Source organism: Pleurodeles waltl, chromosome 11 (assembly GCF_031143425.1).
Source record: "Pleurodeles waltl isolate 20211129_DDA chromosome 11, aPleWal1.hap1.20221129, whole genome shotgun sequence".
Taxonomy (NCBI): Eukaryota; Metazoa; Chordata; class Amphibia; order Caudata; family Salamandridae; genus Pleurodeles; species Pleurodeles waltl.
In genome coordinates this window covers 182,730,995-182,746,131 of record NC_090450.1, presented here as the reverse complement: position 1 = coordinate 182,746,131, position 15,137 = coordinate 182,730,995, and positions in this window count along the sequence as shown.

The window sequence follows — 15,137 nt, the reverse complement described above, 5'->3', positions numbered from 1 at the left end:
GACTCTGACTGTGCCCTGGGCACTGCTAACCACTACCAGGGCCAGTGCTCTGTGTAAAATGGTATATGCAAATTAGGAGTAACAATAATTGGCTCTGACAACCTATTAGTCCCTACTATATGGTAGGACATGTAGGTTTAGTGACCCCAGTGAAGTTAGGCCACTTCTGGATTCCGTGCCATGGTCGCTGGTGTCATTTTAAAAGCAGGCCTGCCATGCTGGCTGCTTTTAAATTAAAGTTAACCCCAAATTCGACTTTGGAACTAAAAGTACTTCCAAAGTCATAAGTCTCCCCTAAGGTCTGCCGTAAGTGCAGTGTAAATATGTTTTATAAGCCCTGATGAGGGAAAAACATCCAAATTTGTTTTCCCCCATTGAAGTGCATTAGCTCCATAGGCTAATATTGGGGGTCTTTGTTTGAAATTAATAAAGGTTCATCCCCACTAGTAAAAAGCTAAGGGGGTCATTAAGACCCTGGCGGTAAATCCCGCCTACCGCCACAGAGACGGCCGGCAACACACCGTCACCCATGCCATTATGACCATCACTGGAAGAAGGCTGGCAGAATTCCTGCAACGGTCATGGCGGCGGACAGCGGTAAGGTGGCGCGGCTGCCAGCAGCAGCGCCACGCCAGAAAAGCGCTGCCGGCCAATTAAGATCCATAATGCGGCCTGACGGCGTTCCGCTGGCGGATGTTTGCTGTTGTCAGCAGTGCCGTGTCCCCTCTCCTGCCGGAGGACCCCCTGCAAGCAGGTAAGTGGGTGCTCGAACAGCAGAGGGGGGTGTTGTGTGTGTGTTTGGGTGTGTGTGTGTATGTCGCTGCGTGTGTGTATGCGGGTTTATCTTGCGTGTTGTGTGTGTGTGCCTGTATGGATGTGTGAGTGCAGGTATGTTGAGTTGTGTGAATGTGTGTGTATGTATGTAAGTGTGTGCAGGTGTGTGTGTGAATGGATGTATGCATGCATGGATGTATATTGGAATGGGTGTGTGTATGCGTGTGTGCGTGTATGAAGGGAGGGGCGTGCAGGAGGTGGAGGAGTCTGGAATGGAAGGGGGTTGGGGGGGAAACCAGGGGAGGGGGTGGGGGTGGAGAATGGTTTTCGTGGCAGTAAGGATGCAAAAACCATAGCGGTAGGCGAGGTCATAATCCTGCAGGCGGCCAAGTGACGGCCGCCGGGCTGGAGAGTGAAGTCTTTTACCGCTGTGGTGGTCAGGGTGGTCCATTGGTGGTTTGGCTAATGTCTTAATATGGAGAAAAGTACCACCAGGCTGTTGGCTGTACTTTCCTCCATACTTACGCCAACCGCCGGGGTCGTAATGATCCCCCCCAAATATGTCAAGTGTGCTGCCCTGGCTGAAGTTGCTTGTTCTCCAATTCAGAGAGAGTTTGACTTGGCAATTCATACGAGCAGGGGCGGCTCCTTCGCAATGGTGAAGGAGCATCGCTCCCCTGGCTAATCCAGGAACTGACAAATAAAACAATATTTCTTTATCATTTTATCTTTTCAGCTGCTGGTTCAGCCAGCAGCATGTGAAGGAAGGGGCGGGGCTCGGCCAGAGGAGGGGGTGATGGGAGTGGGTGGTAGAGACAATGCATCTAAGTGTGCATGTGTGTTTGGCCAGCCGTTTTAGGCTGGCCAAAGACAAATGCGCACTTAGGTTTCTCCAACCCGGCTGTGTTGAACAGCCGGGCTGGAGAAACAGCACAGACCCCAGGGCAGTGTCTGAGCGGAAGTCAAAGCCGCTCACGCCAATCATGAAAGCAGTGCCAGGATTGATGGAGAGCCTGTGCTGGTGTCCCAGTGAATGCTGGGACACCAGAAGAAGAGCAGAGGAGCGAGGCGGCAAGAGGCGGCGATGATGGGAAAATGTAAGTTTCTTTTTCATTCTTTTTTGTATTCCTTCATCCTACCCCCCTCCCGTCCGCCTTTCTCTTGAGATATGCAGCACCCACTGCTGCATATTGGATTGTTCCCACATGGAGCAGGACCAAGGACGACTTACAGATAGTTGGGTTATCTGTGGTGGAATGGTGGCAAAAATAATGAAAGACTGGGTTGCAGCCCTGAGAAATTATCAGTGGCTGATATGAATTCGAGCATTCTCCCCATTGCTCTTTTGTTGACCTCAATCACTGTGAAATCATACTTTGCAGATGTAGCACCCTGTTAAATAGACCAATTAGATTAAACTAGTTTTACTAGTATCAATTTTAGTGCAAGATCATATACACTGTGGCACTGATTAGCAGGGCACCTGGCCACAATGCCAGCAAACATAAAGTACCTACAAAGATGAATATTTTGGTGTGACAATGCAGATATGGTAAATTTGCTATACACAACTAAAAAAAATAAGGAAAATATGCATTAACAACCAGTGGAATCCCATTCAAATCATGTCCCAGACCCACAATTAAAACTCTAACTATAATTCTATACTAAACTTCATAAGCTATAACACACATAACTAAACCGAGAAACTTCTCCCAAAATTAGGGAAACAGGAACATATTTGCACAATCCAAATGTAACTCAAATTACACAAGTACACCTAAAAAGCATATTTAACAGTTACCACTATGTACAATTAGAAAAAGGGATGTTTAACTTGACCGAAGGAACTATAAACACCCCTCCGCATCTAGTGATCTAGTGTCACCCAGTCATCACAAACACCAATAAAGTAAAATGAAATTAAAAAGAACAAAAGATATATATATATATATATATATATATATATATAAATAAATAAATATATCTCATATGCAGCCCGCAGCGAGGCGCCCCTTGCTGCTATCAAATTATTCATCAACTCAGCTCCTTCCATAACAAAGCCACAGCACTCCACGTGTACAATTGCAGATTTTATTCTGCCAGAAGACTGTCAAAACGTTTCGGCATTAGAGCGCCTTTGTCACGACAAACTGGAGTGTTGTGGCTTTGTTATGGGCATTGGTGAGTCGATTAATGATATGTATATGCATATATACATATATATAATAATAATATATATATACATATATATGCACATATACAGGTATATATACATATATATGTATATATATATATATACGTTTTTTTGTTTTTTTACCTACCAGCCGTTGCCAGTAGGTAGTTATAGTTTTTGTTTTGGCAATAACTGTGGCGCCACTTGACGAATCTTCACAACATTTTCAAAACGTATACTTCAGTTGGTTCAGCTGCTGTCTTGAAAGTTTTGAGATGGAGGGGTCTGGAAAAAATTAGGGGTCCACAACGAGTTCTGTCTATTAATTTTTCTATAGGGTCATTAGACACGCCTACAGTCCAACCTACTGAACGGAATTACACCAAATTTGGCAGGAAGGTAGATCTTGTTGTACAGTTTGTGCTTTTTGGTATACATTCGTTCAGTAGTTTTGGAGATATTAAGGGTAAAAAAACATAGATATCTAGGGGCAGAGATCCTCCGCAAATCCAACTGTCTCCGTGCCGATATCTGATTGCCTGCCAACAATTCAACAAGGAAGTGTTGGCAGCCATTATGGGGCTTGGCTTCTGCTGAGTCCCACAAAATTGGTTGGAAAAATGAAAAGGGTCCACTTTTGGGTCATGCTGGGCCCCTAGCCTTGGTCTAGGGTCCCTGTTGGATCCCGCCAGGGCTATTAAAAGCATTTTGTGAACAAATATCTCAGAGAAATCCACTGATTTTTCAGATATTTTTTTTAAGAAGAAAAGGATAGTCTCTTGCCCTTTTCTTAAATTTTTCTCCCAGGTGGTCAGGTCTAGGGGGCACTGAGGGCTTAAAAAAGGATTAGGACACACAGGGCCACCCCTCCTAGGGCTTGTCTTAGCCCTAGGGACCACCACCTCCCCAGGGTGATAAAATTCAGGTATTCATGGGCCTGCGCAGCAACCCCAGCAATCCCAGAGACCGCCACCTCCCCAGGGCAAAATTGTAACTTATAGGCCTCCCCCACAGCCCTGGGAACTGCCATCTCTTTGGGGCTAAATCTGAAATTTATGTGGGGGTCTGTGCAGCCCTGGGTACTGCCACCTCCCCGCAGCTGATATAACATAATGAAAGGGGTTTGTTGAGGACCCCCGGCCCCTGGGACCACCAGCAACCTGGTGCTAAGTTAAAATGTTGGAGGGGACCAAGCAGCCCCCCTCGTGGAGTCAATAACAGCCCTAGGGACTGCCATCCCCAAGGATGGCACCTGCTATGCCTCGGGACATAGGTGTTTGCTCTGACTTGGATGGAGCTTTGACAGCTCCTGCCCTGTCAGAGCAAACACTCTGCATCCAGAGGGCAAGACCTGTAAGCAGAGGTTTCATTTATTTCTCTGCCTGCAGAGATGCGGGCTGTAAAAGACATGAAACAATAGCTTTTGCAAACTGGGAGCTGCATGTTTAGCAGCTACGTGTCTGCAAAAGCAATGTTGGGTCCTGAAGGAGGTGGGGAGCAGGCCGGGGCAGTGGGGTCCTTGAGGCTTCCCAAGCGGTCCCATTGCAAACTGAATGCCCTGGGGGACACCCAGGACAGATGGCCAGCACCTGGGGGATGGCCTTGCCCGGGGTCGAGTTTGACCCTGCGAGGGGGGCTGCACCCCCTCCTCTATTTAGGGGATGGGGCCACGTGGACCGAGATCTGCCAGGGGAAGACCGCCACATGGTCCCTTTCTCCTTTTATTTTTGTCTGGGCCCTGTGGGATAAGGTCCCAGGGGCTAAAATCTGCCTGGGGAGGGGGCCACATGGCCACCCTCCCCTATTTAGTAAAGGCCGGACCCCGAGGATGGGGTCCCCGTGGCAGAGATTGGCCCGAGGAGGGTGGCAGTGTGGCCCCTCTCCTCCTTTTATTTATGGCTGGGTCCCAGGGAATGGGATTTGCGGGGCAGAAAACTACCCAGGGAGTGGGAGCCATGCAGCCACACTCCCCTATTAAAAGAAGGCTGGGCCCTGGGGGATGGAGGTCTTCCTCCTCTGGAGACCATGGATCTCCCTTTAAATAACTACAAGGATGCAAATGTGCAAATCACCTGAAAACTCGGCCTGCTTGGCCCTGCACTGACCACCTTAGTGGTATGCAAAGGTCTTCCTGCCTTTTATCAGGATTATGTACAGCTGCCCCAGTGCATTTCCCACCGATTTTGGTAGTGTGTTCTTGATGCCAAGGAATATGAGGACTTCTCCACAAAACAAAGAAACACGTATGTCATATATATAAGAGGAACGACTCTGGTTTGGTGGAGATTAATGTCTTTGAAGTCTTGTTGACCTCACTGTAGCAGGATTCATTTTATGACAGAACCATGGAGAAAGACGCATGAGGAACAATCACATTATTAAATGCACACAAGGTTGACTGTGTACATTTCCTTGTGGTCCATTAAGCAGCTGCAGTGTAGAACACACCCTGGACAATTTCCCAACGAAGTACCACTTACTAACTAATCAGTAGAACGTACTTCGGTTGGGTAGACATTTTGTGTAAAACTGTAGACGCTTGTTGGAAAAACATACAGGTGTGATTCCTTTGTGGCTCAGTCCCTCAAGCAATTACTGACACACCCACACAGACCCCCAAAGACCCACTCAGCCTCACTCATCCACTTACAGACCCATTAGGAAACTCATGCACACATAGATGGACTCAGAGACTCATTCACTCACTCACGGCCCACTCAGGAACTCATGTACCCACTAACAGACCCACTTAAACACTAACGCACCCACTCACAGGCCCACTCAGAGACTCATGCACCCACTCACAGATCCAGTCAAAGACTCACACACCCACTCACAGACTCACTCACAGACTCCCACACTCACTCACAGACCCATTCAGAAACTCACACACTCACTCACAGATCCACTTAGACACTCATGCACCCACTAACAGGCCGACATACATTCATGCACCCACTCACAGATCCACTCAGACTCTCACACCCACTCACAGACCCACACAGACACTCACAAACTCACTCAAACAGACACTATCACTCCCAGTCTCACACCCAGATACTCCCTCTCACACCTACTCTCACACCCAGACACTCTCACACCCACATAGACTCTCTCACACCCAGGCAGACATTGTCACACCCACTTTCACACCCAGAGACACCCGCTCACACCTATTCACAGACCCAGAGAGACAAGCCCTGCGGCCAACCCTCGCCACACATGGCTAAAGACAGTGCAGCGTGGTGGTGTTTGGATCAACGTATAGTAATTAAAATGACTTTATGTTAAAAAAGCCAAAGAAATTCACTGAAAAAAACAAAGGTTATAGGGAAGGTATAAAAAAAAAAAAGTAGAAATTCACTGAAAAAGATTACAGGGGCGTTATAGTTCGCTTCGAATTTACTCGTATAAAACCTTAGAACTTCAGGAGTTATAGCTAGAGTTATTTCAAGTAACTATAACTTGTGCCCTAAGTAACTATAACTCACACACTTGCCATGCACTAATAAATACCGTAGATATTGCAGCCCCCATGACAACTTCTATAACATTACTGAAAATATAAATGAAGCATTAGCAGTCAAATTAATGAAGAAAAAACTGTGCATGGCAGGGGCGCAAGTTATAGTTACCTTACAGTACGAGTTATAGTTACTTGAAATAACTCTAACTATATTCCTGAATTTCTAAGGTTTTGTATGAGTAAATTCACCTAACTATAACATTCCTGTAGCCTTTGTATATGTATATACACACATATATATACATACATATATATATATATATGTACACACACACACACATATATATATTTATATATATATACATATATATATATATACACATACACACACACACATATATATAACTTTCTAGCAACACAGGCAGTAGGTAGCTATAGTTAGTACCTAGTTTCCATTGAAAAAATAATTTTTTGTTTATGCCTTTAATTTTGGTGCTGTTTGACGACTCTTCATGAAATATTCAAAAACTAATTCACCACTCAAGTTAGCCACTGTGTGGAAAGTTTCAGGGCGATTTGTCTATCAGGGGCCGAACAAAAGGGGGGCTCCCAAAACATGTGTTCCCCAAGCATTTTCGATTAGAGATCTTAGACATGACCACAGCCCCAATTACTGAACGGAATGACACCAAATTTAGCAGAAATCTAGATCTTGGTCCAGAAAGAATGCTTATTGTTACATGCTGAAAATCGATTCAGTATTTTTGAAATTAGTAAAGGAAAAAAGATATATCTATCTAGGGAAGCGGATCCGAAGCACCATTGGCGGGAGGAAACTCACATAGTATACCTCTGCCGCACACGGACAAAGGCTTTGCTCAGTGTGGGATTTGGTATGGGGGTGGGCATTAGCCACAGGGCCTGACTAAAGGCAGTACTTGGTAGATTGTGTGTTAACGTACGCTATTTATATATTACTTTACATTAAAAAAGCCATAGGAATTCACTAAAAAAACAAATGTGAGGGGACGTTATAGTTAGGTTCACATTTACCCACAGAAAACCCAAAGAAAACCATAGAAATTCAGCCGTTAAAGTTATCTAAAGAAACTATAACTTGTGCCAATGAGTAACTTTAGGCCATGAGTTAATGTTTCTTAGCATAAGTGTTACTGTAACTGCTGAATTTCTATGGTTTTGTGTGGGTAAATTGTGAACCTAACTATAATATCCCTGTGTATATATATATATATATATATATATATACATTTTCTAAATAAAAAAAAATGTAAAAATGTGTGTTTACTTTATAAAACGTTTGAAATGGTATATTTTTCATTATAGGCTTCTGTGGATAAAAACATACTTGTAATCGTTTAATGTACATTTTAAATTGAAAATATGCAATGAAAACCTGTTAAAAAATTTCACTAGATACACATTTGTTAAATATTTGACAATAATTTAGTTCCCTAAGCAATAATAGTGAATAATAATAAATTAATAATTACAAAAAGTGCATATATGTTAAACATAGCAAGTCCCCTGTCCCTCCACAATGATCCAAAGGACCAGGCACCAACACCAAAATACTCTCCACAATGTTTTATTACCATAAATTCACACGTTCCGCCTTCACGCATTTCCCCCAATTAAAATGGACTTGTTTACATACCTACTTTTGTGTAGGCTCCTGGTCCTTCGGATTGTTACGGAGTAGGGTGACTCAGTTTCCCTGATCCCCTCCCAGCGAGGCTGAGCGGACATCACCTGCGGCGGTGGGAGCGGAAGGATGAGAGGAATGTATTGAAACATTATTAATAGTTTTGTTTTAAATTGATATCTATATTTTTTATACCTCCACACACACACACACACACATGCCATTGCTGAAAACCGAATTCTTGGAAGCCCACTCATTCAGTCATAAACAGAAACTTTAACTCAATGGATTTGTCCTTTAATCCCCCACATTCAGTGATGCTATTGACAAAAGAACACCCTTGAAGTGTTCTTTCTGTCTATCTGGATTCACTAAGAGGAAACTGCAGAACATAGACTGCTGTTTCAATTTCTGTACGATATTAGTTATACAAGCAATATTATTTTACTTGTAAGATTCATGATTCAGTTTGTGGTTAATATATATTAATAAGAAAGAAAAATATGAAAAAAAGAAAAAAAATTAAACTGATCATTTCCGATGTGCTATGTGGCTATTAAAACTATTACTGCCATACCAATTACCTTTTAATGTAGACTATTTGAAAAGTTATGTCTCCATTATTAACTTACAGTGTCAATTTAGTCATAATAAATTGATAATTTTTGCACTCTTTTTCACTGCAGTTTGTTTGTTTCTTAGTGCTGACATTCCAAATGTGTTTGTTCCATTGATTAAATAATTGTACAAGATAATTCTTCCACTGTTTTGCCATTAAACGTCTAGCTACCAGTGGGTATGTGTTGGAAAATGGATTATTGGTAAGGGCAGGTAAGTACCTACACTTAGCAATAAGCCACTAACCTCCACTTAGAGCCAGTTAGGTCTCAATAAATTAAACCCAGCTCAATCCTTGGTAGCTTGGCAATGAGCGACAAGGCTGAACTTAGGAGACATATGTGTAAAGCATTTAAAAATCACAAAACAGTAAATAAGTAAAACACAATCAAAATCCAAGACCAATTTATAAAAATAGATTATATTTGTATCTTTAAAATGACACCAAAATGAAAATAAAACAGATAAGGGGAACCGGAGATATGATTATTTAAAGGATTAATGCATTTTAGCTCTTAGAAACAAATAGTGCCAATCTGGTCATCTGGTCATACCTCAACCGGGGCAAAGCCAAAGTTTAAGGCCAACTGTGATGGAGCCCTGCTCGGCTACAGCCTGCGGGAGGCCTCGGTCAAAAGTATACCTTTGGACATAGTCGTTTTCTTGAAGATTTTCTTCAGCGGGACCAAGTCGCCAGTCCAATCTGACCTCCTGGAACTGTTCCTCGGATACGCGTCGCGGGAGCCCTCTGTGGAGATTTTTACCTTCGGACTTAGTCGTTCTCTCGAGTTGAAAATCCTTCGACCAGGGAAAACCTGAATCTTGATCCGATGTCCCTGGAGCCCTCTTCAGCTACACTGCTTTGGCGGTCCCGGTCAACTTTCTAGTTTCGGACTGAGTCACTTTTTCATAGATTTTCTTCACTAAGACGAACCTGCAAGTCAGGCCGGGTCACGGTTGAGGCAAGATGGCTAGAGTTGCCATAGCAGGTCTGCCCCTTAATGGAGCTTTTTTCCAAAAGTTCTCCAAACTTCTACAAACTTCTGGATCTTCTTCCAGATGTTCTTTTAAGGTTCTTTTGAGGTCCACAGCTGACTCCAAGGTTCCAAAAGCTCTGAGATGCTCCTTGGGGGTGCGGACTACAACTCCCAGAATGCTGCAAACTCCAAAACGGCCACTGGACAGTGGTCAGCTGGTCAGTTTCTTCAGGAGTTGGTGCAGGGAACCCTGGTTAGCAATTTTTCACCTGTAGCAAACAGGGAGTCCCTCCTTGAACAAGTTGAAGCCAGGCAAAGTCCTTCTTGTGGTAAAGCCCAAGTGTGCAGCTGGTGCACTTCTCCAGAGTGCAGTGTCCAGGTGCAGGTCAGGGGTCCAACAGGGCAGTACTTCCACTTCTGTAGTTCTTCCTCTTTGGAATCTGGTAGGGATCTGAGGTGTGGGTGCAGGTCTGCCAGTGTTATCCTTAGTCCTGGGTGAAAAACAGGGGGGTCCGGGTTCTTCAATCAGGTGCAGGGTCCTTCCCCCTGTGATGACCACTTCCTGGGAAGTGTGGCAAAAATCAATCCCAGGGAGCAACATGCCTCAAAAATCCACCATGGCTGAAAATTATTTTTGGAGGTTACATCTGGCTGAGCCCACCTTCTGGCCAGAGTGGGCTCATCAGAGGAGTCCTCCTCTATGGCTACACTGGACAGCCCAGTGCTAGTTACCTTACTTGGACAGGCTGCATCTCCCCTGAAGTGACCTGTCTCCTGGTGAAGTCGGGCCAATGTTGGGATAAGCCAGGTTTTGGTCATGAAGAGCAGTTCCGGTGAAAGGTCATGCAGGAATACCTAGATTTCAGTGGCTTCATTGATGAGCAAGCAGGTGTTGAGGAGGGGACAAGACAGGGTGGACTAACAGTTGTAAGATGGAAATGTACAGGGGGTAATGTAAGGTGTGTAGGTGTGTTTTTCAGGAGGTGAAAGGGCAGTGGAGAGCACATGGTATGTGGACAATTGGGTGTGTAGGAGAAGAAGCAGGTGGACCAGGAGAATTAACATTTTGTGTTGGCAGAGGACGTATTGCTCAGTGCTGAGAGTATCATCCAGCATTCAGGGCAAGGAGGGATTTTCTGGATTATCATCTAGCGGTGGGGTGGGAGGGTGTGCTGAGCGTGAGCTGGGCTCTGATGGGCTTGCCTTTGGTGCACCTTTGGCATGCTGTGTGCAAACTCATTGCACTCATATCCTATGCATCTGCACTGCAGCCACCATTAAGTAGGAGTAAAAGTGGGGAGGCGAACAGCAGGAAGGCAAATGAGAGAGAGGCATGGGAAACGAAAGGCAGGAGGGCTGTAAAAGTGTGAAAAAAGGTGGGAAGGCTGGAAAAGGGGAGAAAGCCGCAAAAAGATCAATGAAAGGCAGAAGTAAATAGAAGGCAAAAAAGAGGAAGAAGCAGCAAGAGCAAGTGTGCAAATAGTGAGCAAAAAGGCAAAAGAACAGAACAACGGTAAAAGAGTAAGAGTTAAATCAATCAATCAATAGATTTGTAGATCGCTGCTTGTCACCCCTGAGGGTATCCAGGCAGTGTCAGGGTCCAATTGATTAGCTGAGTAGCCAGGCCTTCAAGAACTTTCAAAACTCTGAAAGAGATGGGGAGGTTCGAATATGAAAAAGGAAGCCCACTCCATGTCTTTGCTGCTAGGTCAGAGAAGGAGTGACCTCCACATCAGCTATGTCAGATATCGGGAATGAGGGTTAGAGAAAGGGACGTGGAGAGGAAGTGTTTAGCGGGCTGAATAAAGTTCAGGCGGTGGTTCCAGTAGGTGGGTCTGCAGTTGTGAAGGGCCTTGTATGCATGAGTCAGGAGCTTAAACTGGCACCCTTTCTGTACAGGGAGACAGTGGATTTCCTGGAGGTAGGAGATGATGAAGATTCATCTAGGGAGGTCCACGATGAGTCTGGCTGGTTCGTTCTACATAGTCTGTAGTCATCGGAGGAGGTGGACTGTGATCCCTGCATAGAGAGTGTTGCCGTAGTCAAGTCGGCTGGAGGTGAGGGCCTGGGTGATGGTGCATCTGGAGTTTTGGGGCAGCAATTTGAAAATCCTATGAATAATGTGGAGGGTGAAGAAGCAGGAGGAGGAGACAAGTTGACATGAGTCACTACAGTTAGCTAGTTGACCAGAATGATTCCTAGGCTCCAAGCGTGGCCGGTAGTGGTAAGAGCAGGTTTGAGTTCTGAGAGGGTGTGTCCCACGGAGAGCTTTTGTTTCTGAAAATCAGTCTTGTCTGTGTTGAGCTTCAGGCAGTTGCACTTCATCCAGTTGGCAATGTCTTTCATGCAGTTGTGGAAGTTGGTCTTGGTGTTGCTGTTTTCTAAACAGAGGGAGAGGATGAGTTGTTTGTTGTTGGCAAGGCATATGATGTTGAGTCCATGGGTTTTGGTGATACTTGCCAGAGGTGTCATATAAGTGTTGAAGAGGGTGCAGCTGAGTCATGATCCTTGGGGTACTGCACAGATGATTTCCTTGGGTTCGGAGGTGACTTTTTGCATTCTTCCGGTGAGGAAAGAGGCCATCCATCTGAGGGTGGCTCCTTGGGTGCCTATGTTGTGCAGCCTTGTGATGGTTGTGTGGCGGGAGACTGTATCGAAGACTGCTGAGGGGTCTAAGAGGATCAAAGCTGCAGTCTCTCGTTGGTCGAGTAGCACTCGGATGTCGTCCGTAGCTGCAACGAAGCTGTGTAAGTGCTGTGGTTGCTGCGAAATCCAGATCAGGAGGAGTCAATTAGGAGGTTCCATTAAAGATGTGAAAGGAGCTGTTGTTGATAGCTTTTTTTAATACTTTGTCCAGGAATAGAGAGCAGGGAGATCGGTAGATAGTTGTGTTTGCTGGGGTCTGCTGATGGTTTCTTCAGTAAGGCACTGACTTCTGTGTGCTTCCAGTCCTTGAGGAAGGTGGCTGTGGTAATTGAGGTATTGAACAAGGTGGTGACTACTTGCCTGAGTCTAGCTTTGCCTCAGATGAAGATGTGGTGAGTATGTGGGTCAGTTGGGGCCCCTGAGAAGACCGAGTTCATGATATAGGCAGTGTCCTGTGGGGTGAGCTGGCTCAATTTAGTTAGTCGGATACCTGTGGTGGTAGGTAATCATTGTGTTGCTTGAGGAAGTCGGTGGCCTTGGGATGGGGTTTGAAGTTTCTGTAGATGTTGGTGATCTTCTTGTGGAACAAGTTTGCAAAGTTGTTGCAGAGTTCCTGTGAGGGGTAATGTTGGTTGTTGCAGCTAACGCGTTAGAGAATTGTTTGATGATGATGAAGAGTTTTTAGCTGTGATTGGAGCTTGATTCGATGTGTGAGGCTAACGGGTTTTTGTTTGAGTCTTTCAACTGTCTGTGGTAGAGGTTGAGGGCTGTCTTGAAGGCAGTCTTGTTGCTTGTGCCCTTGCTGCTGCGTCATCACCTTTCCAGTTGTTTACAGTGTTGCTTAACATTTCTGAGGTCTTCAGTGTACCAGCTAGCCTGCCTGGTGGAACTTCTGTGGGTGTTGTTGCTGATAGGAGTGATGCTGCTGGTGCAGTTGGTGATAAAATGGTTGAAAATTCTGACGTTCTGGTATAGGTTGTTGGAGGAGATGGGGGTGGGTGGTGTTGAAGGCATTGACCCATGTGTCCTTTGAGACTTTGATCCATCTGTGGCAGGGAGCATGGGCCAGACCTGGGATGGAAGTCTGTGAACCTGGTGTTGTTGAAGTGGACTATGGAATGGTCCGTCTAGGTGAGTGACTGGACCTTTTGTAGTTGCTGGATGTAAAGATAGGGTCTAGGGTGTGGCCTGTGGTATGTGTGGGGTCATGGACGAGATGGGCGAGCCCGATGTTGTTCATGCTGTGGAGGAGATTGGTAGTGTTGATGTTATTGTGGTCATTGAGATGGAAGTTGAGGTCACTGAGGCAAATGTAGATGGAGTCTATGGTGGGTGGGGTGAAGTTGGTGATGAAGCTTCAAAAGCCTGGGCTTGGTCTTGGAGGAGTGTAGACGAAAGTGCCCCTGATAGTGCTTTTGCTGTCTGTTTGGAGTAGGAAATTGAGGTGTTCCATGGCAGGGGTGATGTTGTCATTTGTGGTGGTTCATTGGATGGATTCCTTATATATGATTGTGATCCCTCTGCTACGCTTGTTGAAGGGTTGGTGATCTTGTATCCTTCAGGTATTGCGCGGGATTGAACCAGGTCTAAGTGAGGAAGAGTGTTAGAAATGGGGTCTTTGTTTGGCAGTCAGGTTACCCCCTGTTCAAGGACCCTCACTCTAGTCAGGGTGAGTCACACACAATGCAAATTATCCTGTGCCCACCCTCTGGTAGCTTGGCACTGAAAAGTCAGGCTTAACTTAGAAGGCAATGTGTAAAGTATTTGTGCAATAAATCACGCAATAACACAGTATAGCACCACAAAAAGACACCACACAGTGTTTAGAAAAATATATAAGATTTATCTTATAAGATGCAGGTCAAAACAATAAAAATGCAATACATACATGTTGGGATATCACTGTAAAAGTGATAAAGTGTCTTCAGTTTTAAAATGCAATAAATGTCTCCTTCAAGCACAAAGTACCTGGTTTGCATTCAAAATCTCTGCAAAGAACCGCAGAGGAGAAGATGTGTGGAAAACAAGGGGGTGTGCGTTGATTTCTTGGGCCGCACATGGCGATGCGTCATTTAGTTTTCACGCAGGAAAGGCTTTGCATCAATTTCCCGTGCTCAGTCATGGATCCCCTTCAGGTTGCAGGGTTTTGGACGTCCCAGGGACGATGCATAGATTTCCGGTGCTGACAGGATGAAGTCACAGGGGCTGCGTCAATCCGGTGGGTGTTGCATTAAATTTCTACCGCACGGCAGGCGATGCGTCGATTCCTCTCTGGAATTCGGGCTGCATCATTCCAGCTCGGCTGTACATCGATCCAGTGGGCTGTGCGTCGAATTTCCAGTCGCTACGCTGGCGTTGCATCAATCTTCTCATTGCGAAGTCAGACTGTCATTCCAGTTCGGCATGCAGTGAATTTTTCACCGCTATGCAGGCTGTGCGTCGTTTCTGGGAGGCTGTGCATCAATTTTCACGCACAAGGAGTCCTTCTTGTAGAGACAGTCTTTTTGGTCCTGAGACTTTAGAGAACAGGAGGCAAGCTCTTTCCAAGCCCTTGGAGAGCACTTCTCAGCACAGCCAGAGAGCAGCAAGGCTGTAGGGCAACAGCAAAGCAGCAGTCCTTCACAGAAAGCAGTCAGGTGAGTCCTTTGGGCAGCCAGGCAGTTCTCCTTGGCAGGTTCGGGTTCAGGTTCTCTTTTCCAGGAAGTGTCTGTGACAAAAGTGTCTTGTCAAGAAGTGTCTTGATGAAGTAGATTGCCTACCTTAAAAGTGTCAGGCCCTCCACCCTCCCAGCCCAGGAAGACTCATTCAAAATGCAGA